This window comes from Sander lucioperca, chromosome 7, assembly GCF_008315115.2.
Source record: "Sander lucioperca isolate FBNREF2018 chromosome 7, SLUC_FBN_1.2, whole genome shotgun sequence".
NCBI lineage: Eukaryota > Metazoa > Chordata > Actinopteri > Perciformes > Percidae > Sander > Sander lucioperca.
The window spans coordinates 12,589,365-12,597,589 of record NC_050179.1 but is presented as its reverse complement, the minus strand read 5'-3'; positions in this window follow the sequence as shown (position 1 = coordinate 12,597,589).

Sequence of the window (8,225 nt, the reverse complement as noted above, 5' to 3'; positions counted from 1 at the left end):
CATATTAATATAGTCTTTACAATTCCATTTTTTTTCTGTAGACTGAATGTTTTAGAAATAGCCCATTCTAGTTGCTGTGAGAGAATACCGGAAAATAGTATACATCTTGTTGTTTCAGCCCAGGGGTAATTCTTTGTAGAAAATGGTTGTTGGTCTAACCTCCAAATCCAAACAGAATACATCTGGAACATTTTTGGAGTTAAGTTTTTAATCACGGTATTTCATGGAAAACTAAAAATGATATTCTTTTTTTTATGGAAATGTATGTAAAAGGGGATGGCTTTAAATTTGGAATTTAAGGAATAGTTTGACATTTTGGGAACTACACTTGCTTTCTTGCCGAGAGTTTGATGGAAGATCAACTGTTGAGTCTGTACAGTAAATATGAAGCTACTGCCAGCAGCGGGTTAGCTTATCTTAGCACAAAGATGGCAAATGGGGAAACAGCTAGCCTGTCTGTCAAAAGATTAAAAATCAAACCAATCAGAAACAATGAAAATCACTAATCATCACGTTATATGGGGGTTATTTGCCAGACTATTAGCAGTCATTCCCTGGAGTCTTGTCACCATGAAATTGCCAGGCAACTAGTGGAGACACAGGTACATAACTCCCGTAAAACTGCAATGTGACGTTTTTACACTTCAGTTTTTTGGACGAACTCAACAAACAAGATATGTAAGGGATAATGTAGAGCGAGACGGTCATTATTGCTAATAGAACCCCTCCAGGCTGATGCAAGACCCATCCCACTTATTACACGGCTTATTCCACGGCACATTACACAGTTTATTACATAGCTTATTACACGGCTACTCATACCGAGGTTACCTGCCTGCATCCTGGTTGGGACAGGTAACTTTACCGCTGATGAGCATGGCTCTCTGGCGGAACCAGGCCGCCCGGTGATTGAGCTAACCATGGAGCTGCTCTGTTTGCACTGTTGCCAATAGCGCTGCTGGCGCCCCCCGTTTTCTCCACCCTCTCTCTCCCTTTGATTCACTGATCAGCGATGTGAGCGCTGTATGAGCACATTTATTGATTTAAATATGGTCCGCCAGAGTCTGTGATCAAAACTCTGTCCATAGCAATGGTCTGTTATACTTAGCAACAGTATGTTATAAAGGAAAAACAATCAGAATCAAGTATGAGACAAGGGTGTGTAATAAAGCATGTTAATTAGCAAGCATTAGAGGTGCTTGTTACTACCCGATCCAAATGGGAAACCCGATCCATTTTTAACCTGACCTCTGACCAATGGGCTAACCATTTGAGGTCAATGCCTAATCTCAACTATCTACATGCATAGAACAAATTGGGTTTGGGCTGCCACAGTGCTGGTAGGATGATTTTGTTACCTTTTGCTAGCTGTTTCCCTCTGTTCCCAGTCTTTGTGCGAAGCTAAGCTAACCAGCTGCCGGCTGTAGCCTCATTTACTGTTTAAGATCTTCTCATCTAATTCTCAGCAACAAATCTAATTATTTCTTTAAATCTTGAAGTAAACTCTGACCAGTTTTGGATTTCTTTCATGTAGCATATTTTGAGAGATGTCAAATGAATTATAACTATTGCCTATTTGTCATGAAAACTAGCCTACAAGTTAATTTTGCTGAACAGTGTGATTGTTGTCATTATCAAACATTATGCTGTAACACAAAGATCTATCTAGCATATGACTATGCACAAACTGTACAGATACCAACATTATTGAAATCACGAAATGTTATATATTTGTGATTAGTAAATTACTTTATATTTGATTCAACATACACAGTACAGACCATGTACTCCTTCTCTCTGGTGTAAACACACTTTGCATCAATAATGATAATAACAGTGTTCTGGCAGACACACTGATGATGAGTAATGTGAAGGAAAACGCAGGGAGGTCAAATTATGTAGTAAATTTGAAAGGTCAAATCTGTGGTTCTCTGTTTGACATAATATGAACAGTTACTAATAGTGCATTATGTGTGTGTATATGTGGTTTGTCTGCTCTTTGTCTTCCCTTATTATGATTGAAAACAAGGGATCCAACCAGTCTAATTTAGTTTGAATGTTCATTTAACACAAACTAGAAAAACTGAGTCTTTATTATTTGCACAATCCACTTCTGTAATTAACGATTTTTCAAATCCATTTTGAGCAATTCCAAATAAACCTTTTCCTTTCCAATATATTGCTCCCCTCATTTTCTTCTTAGAATTTATTTCCACTGAAATGTTCCTGTCTTTCAGAGCTTTCTTCTTTTTTTTTCTTTTTTTTGCTATGCTTTTCTCTCTCTGCTTTATGCTCCTTTTGCTCTGTATCTTTTTTTGTCTCCTCTCTCTGTCCTTCATTCTCTCCTTCCTTTTTTCTTTGGCAGCTTTTCATTCTGTTTTCTTTCATTGTTTTTCTTTTCTTTCTCGCCTAGGGACCCCGTTTTTTTTCTCTTCCTCTATTCAGGTTTTCTTTATTCTCTTTTCTGAATAGTTGTGGTACTTTAAGGGGAAGGGGAAGGCGAGGGAGAGGGGAGGGAGGTTAGTTTCAGTCAAAGCTGCAGAACAAAACTTCCTCCCACACCACATGCAGTGTCTCTTGAAATGAGTTTGTCACTGACTTGAAGACACACTCCCCCATCCTATGTATACCGCCATGGATGACAACCCTACAGTGAATTGGTATTAGGCCAAGAGACACACACATGTTCTATAGTGATGATTGTCCTCTTAAATATCAATGGGGCATGTTGTGAAGAGCCTCTGTGTCCCAGTCTCTGTTTGTGGTTGAGCAGTGTTAGTTCAGTGTGCAGTATCACATGGTGACACATGATGTGGTGGTGCGTTAAACCTACCACAGCTATGTGTGAATACGATTATCTCCCAACTGAGGTGCGTAGAGGGATGCATTTGTGCTTCACAAGAACATCTTCATCACTGCGGGGAAATGACAGGCTACCTTACAGGAGGCAGCCCCATGTCGAGGCGCTCTACCTCCTCAACGGCTTCGGTCTCAGTGGAACTCCACTCAGATTAGCACGAGCGTAGTCCACTAGTAAATCAAAAATAATAAAATCATAATTCAGTTTATAAATTTGATGACGCACTGTAGCTGTCGACGTGGAAATGGCAAAATAAGATGTGGGGGGAAAAAAATCCATTACTACACTCCTGAAAGACAAAACCACAGCAGCCAGTTAATCTCTAGATATCATGACAGAAATCATTCCTCTTTCTTTATGATAGTAAAAAGACTACAGCCTCCTGCACCCATGCTTTCCATCTCACAGTCACACACACTCACACATTCTGCCCATGACAATTTAATGCATGACTCAATGGCATTGAAAGTGGGTTGGATAAATTGGAAATGATTAAAAATGCAGAATTGACAGGGAAACCGATAAAACTTTCTCTCTATAAGTAAGAACCAAAAACCAGCATGATGGAATGGCAGGCTTGAAGGGGAGAGAAAGGTGAAAGACAGATGAAAGTGAAGAGAGATAAAAGCCGGAGTGAGGAGGGTGTGGGATAAAGCAGGAGGAAGGGAGGCAGAGATGAAAGCAAAATGAGAAAGATAAGAACAGAGTGAGAGAGACAGAGAGGGAAACGGAGGAAGAGATAGATAGTGTACAGACCAGAGAGAGAGGTAACCATGGAAACAGGAGGAAGGTACAAAAGAAGAGATAGACAAAGGGTTTGATTTAAAAGAATGAAACTTGGACGAAAGAAAAGTAATTCCGACTGAAATTTGTTACCGGGAGGTGGAGGAATAATACAAAGGAGTGACGTCCATAGAGGGACAGTGGCTGTGTCCCCACTGTCTGTTGTGTGTGGTCGCCTCTAACCAGCATATAAGGCACTCCAGAGACCTCTAGTGTTAATAGGCTTCTGAGGTTCATTGTGGGCCTCACCTTGACTAAATCTGGGTCCATTTCACTATATAGACACCTGCATGATTGCATGTTTCCTTTATGTACATCCGTCTGTCGCACAAAGATTTCCACACCTATAGAGAGAAAATATGGTAAGACTGTACAGTATATTTTCTAAGCATACTTTTTTCATGAATCACATAGCAGGAAGAGACTTCAGAGCGACTAAAATAGGATAAAGTACCTTGGTGATATTCCTCTCCCACCTTACTGCAATGAAAAACTGCATTCCTGATAAGACGATATGAGTTCTCCGTGGTCCTACATTGTGTTTGCTGACTTATTGAATGAACTTGAGGTGCATGTTGAATTCTGTACTGTTGACTATCCTTTCCCGTTGAATAAATGCAATGTGCCCATATATTAGGATTCATATTTGTATATCTATATAGAGTTACAGACAGACAGAGGGTTTTTATTCTGTGGTTTTTGAGTCTCTTGTGGCCATCCCTCTTTCTCCCTTCCCCCTCTCTGTTTTTCTCTCCTCTCTGTCTTTCTCTTTCGTCCTCTGTCTCTGTTTCTCTCACTCGCTCCCCCTCCCTCCCTCCTCCCTTTTTCTCTTGATCTCTCTCTCCTCTCTCTCTTGCTCTCCCATGCCCCCCTCTTTTCTCGCTCTCTCTCCCTTCTCTTTCTCTTTTTCCTTCCATAGCTCTCTGTCTCACTCCCTCGCCCCCCCTCTCTGTTCCTTTTATATCCTCCTTGCTGAATGCTCTTCTCCTCTCCTCCCTCAACTCTGTCTTTTCTCCTTTATATTCAGTCTTTTTTTTTTTTCAAGCTCTCCCCACACTCCTTTCTCCAGTGTTGTCTCCAAGCAGAGCTATTTCATTGCTAATATTCTGTCTTTCCATTTAGTACCCGCACTTCAAAATGGGGAAAGTAATCTTTTATTTAGGTTTAGGTTTTTTGCTTTGGCCATCTCTGTATCCTGTCTTGCGGTGTGTGTAAAAATGATTTGTTGAGTGAATTTAAGACTTGATTTGTTTAAATATACAGGGGGGAAAAACAAGCAGACATGGAAAGCATCAATATTGAAAGAAATGCAGAATATGCTGCAGATTCTTGTTTGTTTATTTGCTTGAAGTTGCAAGCGATTCACCTATAGTCTACCTTGTCTAATCATGTATGCCTCACATTTAAAGTTGCTCTCCCTCGCAGCAGTGAGTGAGGCAATACTAATAAAGACTGAAGCTTTGTTTTTTTCAGTGTGTGTTCTCCTGTCTGTGTGTCCAGTCTGTTCTTACTGACCTTAATGGAAGAAGCTGGAGGCGTGCGACTAGGGTGTGGCTGCTTTTATACAGTTTTGCTATATTCCATCTGCATTGCTTAGATTCAAGCTGTGTGATTGTCTGTTCTGTGCTTAAGAAAAAGCCTGCTGTGCTTTTTTTGTGAAAGCTTAATTACAACAGCTAATCATGCTTGAGACGTACTATTATATCAGCATGCCATGCAGAGGTGAGACTGATCCAGCACTGGAAATAACAGAAGGTGTGTGGGCTTGCTGCATTATAGACACAGGTCTGAGAGGAACAGCCGGCTAAAACATTATCAGTCCAATAACTCAAAGTTCAACACACAGAGCAAAGTGGTTCCCCTTCTTTTTCCGTTTCTGATCAGAAGAAAATCCTCACCTGAATGCCCCAGCTATAACAACCATATACACAAACCTACACACTCATAGCTTGCCTGACAGTGAAAGGATGTTGAATTATAGCCATCACCTAGCACAGCGACTCACACACAGCCAGGGCAAACTCAGGCTATATGCAGCCTGTCACTAGGCTGGATGAAGAAACAACACTGACAATGTGAGCTCACTAAACGTACAGCAGGAGTGTGTGTGTGTATATATAGAGACTGACCTACAGCTGATACACAACTGAGCTTCTCCAGTATATTGTCATTTACATTTCTCAGAATGTGTACTCACGTTTGTTTAAACCAGAAATAAAGAAGAAGAAAGAAAACAGGGAGTTGTCATCAATGAGTCTACTGCAGTTTTATGATTCATTGAGCTTTTCTCAGGGGTCAAACAGACAGCTGAATATGTCCCCCCCCCCCCTTCTCTTTCTATCCTGCAGTCTTCCTCTTGCTGTAAAAAAAAAAAAAGTTATAACTTTGACCTATATCATAGAGAGGATGTGTCACTGCACCGCATGGTTGTCCTCCCATAGATAAACAACGCACAGAACCAGGCCGAGTTTTCACAAACGGACAAAAAGTCGTCGGTAGAAATACCTTAAGTCATACGGACACCCGTGTCAGAAGTGTGTTGTTTCAGGGCTGTGTGGAACTGAAAGCGTGTTGGTGTCAGTGGTGTGTGTGCTTGTCACTGATCTCAGACATCAGACAAATGCGCACACGCCACCACGCACAAACGCACATTTGAAATCCCAGTTGAGGGTTTGTACACTTGAGAGCAGGGCAACGGTTTACATCCCTTACTCTCTCGCTTTTGCATATACTCATAGGAACCTGTATAATCTAAGAACTGAAATGTTACGCTTATTATCCACCGTAGCCTTTCCCACTATTAGTTTTCCGTAGCCTCCAATACACACACATGAAAATGTACCCAAAGTAAATGGACAAGTGAGCAGGTTTTTTGCTGTTATGAAGATTCAGGCCTGGAAAGGAGCCAGTGTATTTCTTCCCCAAACTTTTGTTGTCTGTGTCTTTTTCATTTTCCCCATAGGCTAGTTCTGTGTTGTTTTATGTACGTGTCCCTTGTTGTTTCTTCCATGTGGTTTCTTTGTCTTTCAGCCTCTTATCTCTTTGTTTCTTCCCTTGCTCTCCTTCTATTTTCTCTCCCATTCTCTCCCTCGACTTCCTGCTATCTCTCCCCCTCACTCACACCCTCACTCAATCTCTTTCTCTCTCCCTCCCCTCCTTCCCTGCCTCCCTCGCGCTCACTCTCATTCCCTATCTCTCCCTCCTCCCCCCTCCGCTCCCCTTTCTCTCTATCTTTCTCATTCTCGCAGCACTCCCAGCCGCTGATGATTGATCAAGGTTTTCAAGGTTTGCCCTTTCCTGTTATTTAGTAGGAAATGTTTATGCACAGTCCTCAGCCTTACAGTCACAATTGGCATGTGTCCACACAGTGTTTGTCTCGCTTGCCTGCACCTATACATATATTTCTCAAATGCACTTTTTTTATTTTTCTCCCCACACATTTTCCCTGTGTTTACTAGTTAAAAGGGGTAAGGTAAGCTCTGGTATAATAGAATACCTGTCTAATTATCAGGATCATCTTCAGTGCTGACTACTTAAGCACACAACCTGTACTTAGCCCGCAGGTACTCTGCCGCACTGTTTCTCAACACAGCCTGAAAGAAATCTGGAAGTTCAATAGTTAATGTCTTCCCTTGCTGTTTTTCCTTTTCCTCACTCTCTCCGTCTCTCTATCTCCTTTCCTCTCTCCATTCCCTTTGCTCTCACCCCCCCCCCCTTCCCCCCCTACCTCCACCTCCTCCTTCTCTTCTTCATTCTGCACCCCCCCCTCCCCTTTCCCTTTTCTCTTGCTGATGGACTCTTCTTTTTTATTTTCAAACTCCACCATCCCCCTTTTTTTCTTCTCTCTTTTTCTCTCTCCTTCTTTCCTTTCACTGAATTTTTTTTCAACGCTCCCTCTATCTCTCTTCCCATCCCATCCCCACCCCTCCCCTCTCCACCACTCCCCCTCAGCTCTTTCTTTTCTCTCTTTTATTCTATTCTTTCTCTTTCTTTTGCCACATCCTTTCTTATGCCTCAGCCCCCCCCCCCCACCTCCCCCTCTCCTTTTCCTTCTTCCTCCTTTTTGCTGCATTCTCTTCTTCCCTCCCCCACCCCGACTCTTTCCTCTCTCCCTTTTTCTTTCTGTCTCTCCCACCACCCCTACCCCCCCTCCTCGTCCTCCACTCAGCTTCACTCCCCCTCCCTCTGCTTCTTTCTTCCTTATTCTTTCTCCCCCATGTCTGTCTCCCTCCCTCCCTCTCCTAACTGCTTTTCTCTCCTTTCTTTCTCCTTCTCTTTTCTTTTGTCACTCATTTTTTTCTCTTCTGTATTTCTCAGACAGTATACTTCAGGCTGCCTCAATAGTTAATTAGTTTGAATCTAGAAATAATGGCAAACTGCATAGTCTTTGGAAAGTTAAAATTTTAGCATTTCTCAGACATTATCTGTCTGACTGTTTTGCTGCTGACAGACGCACCTCCACCCATAGTCTCTCTGAGTGTTTTTGCGTGTTGTGAAAGTGTGTACGTGCCTCTATGTGTGCCTGCATACATACATATATATATAAACATGTTTGTGGGTGCGTAAATTCCCATATATCTGT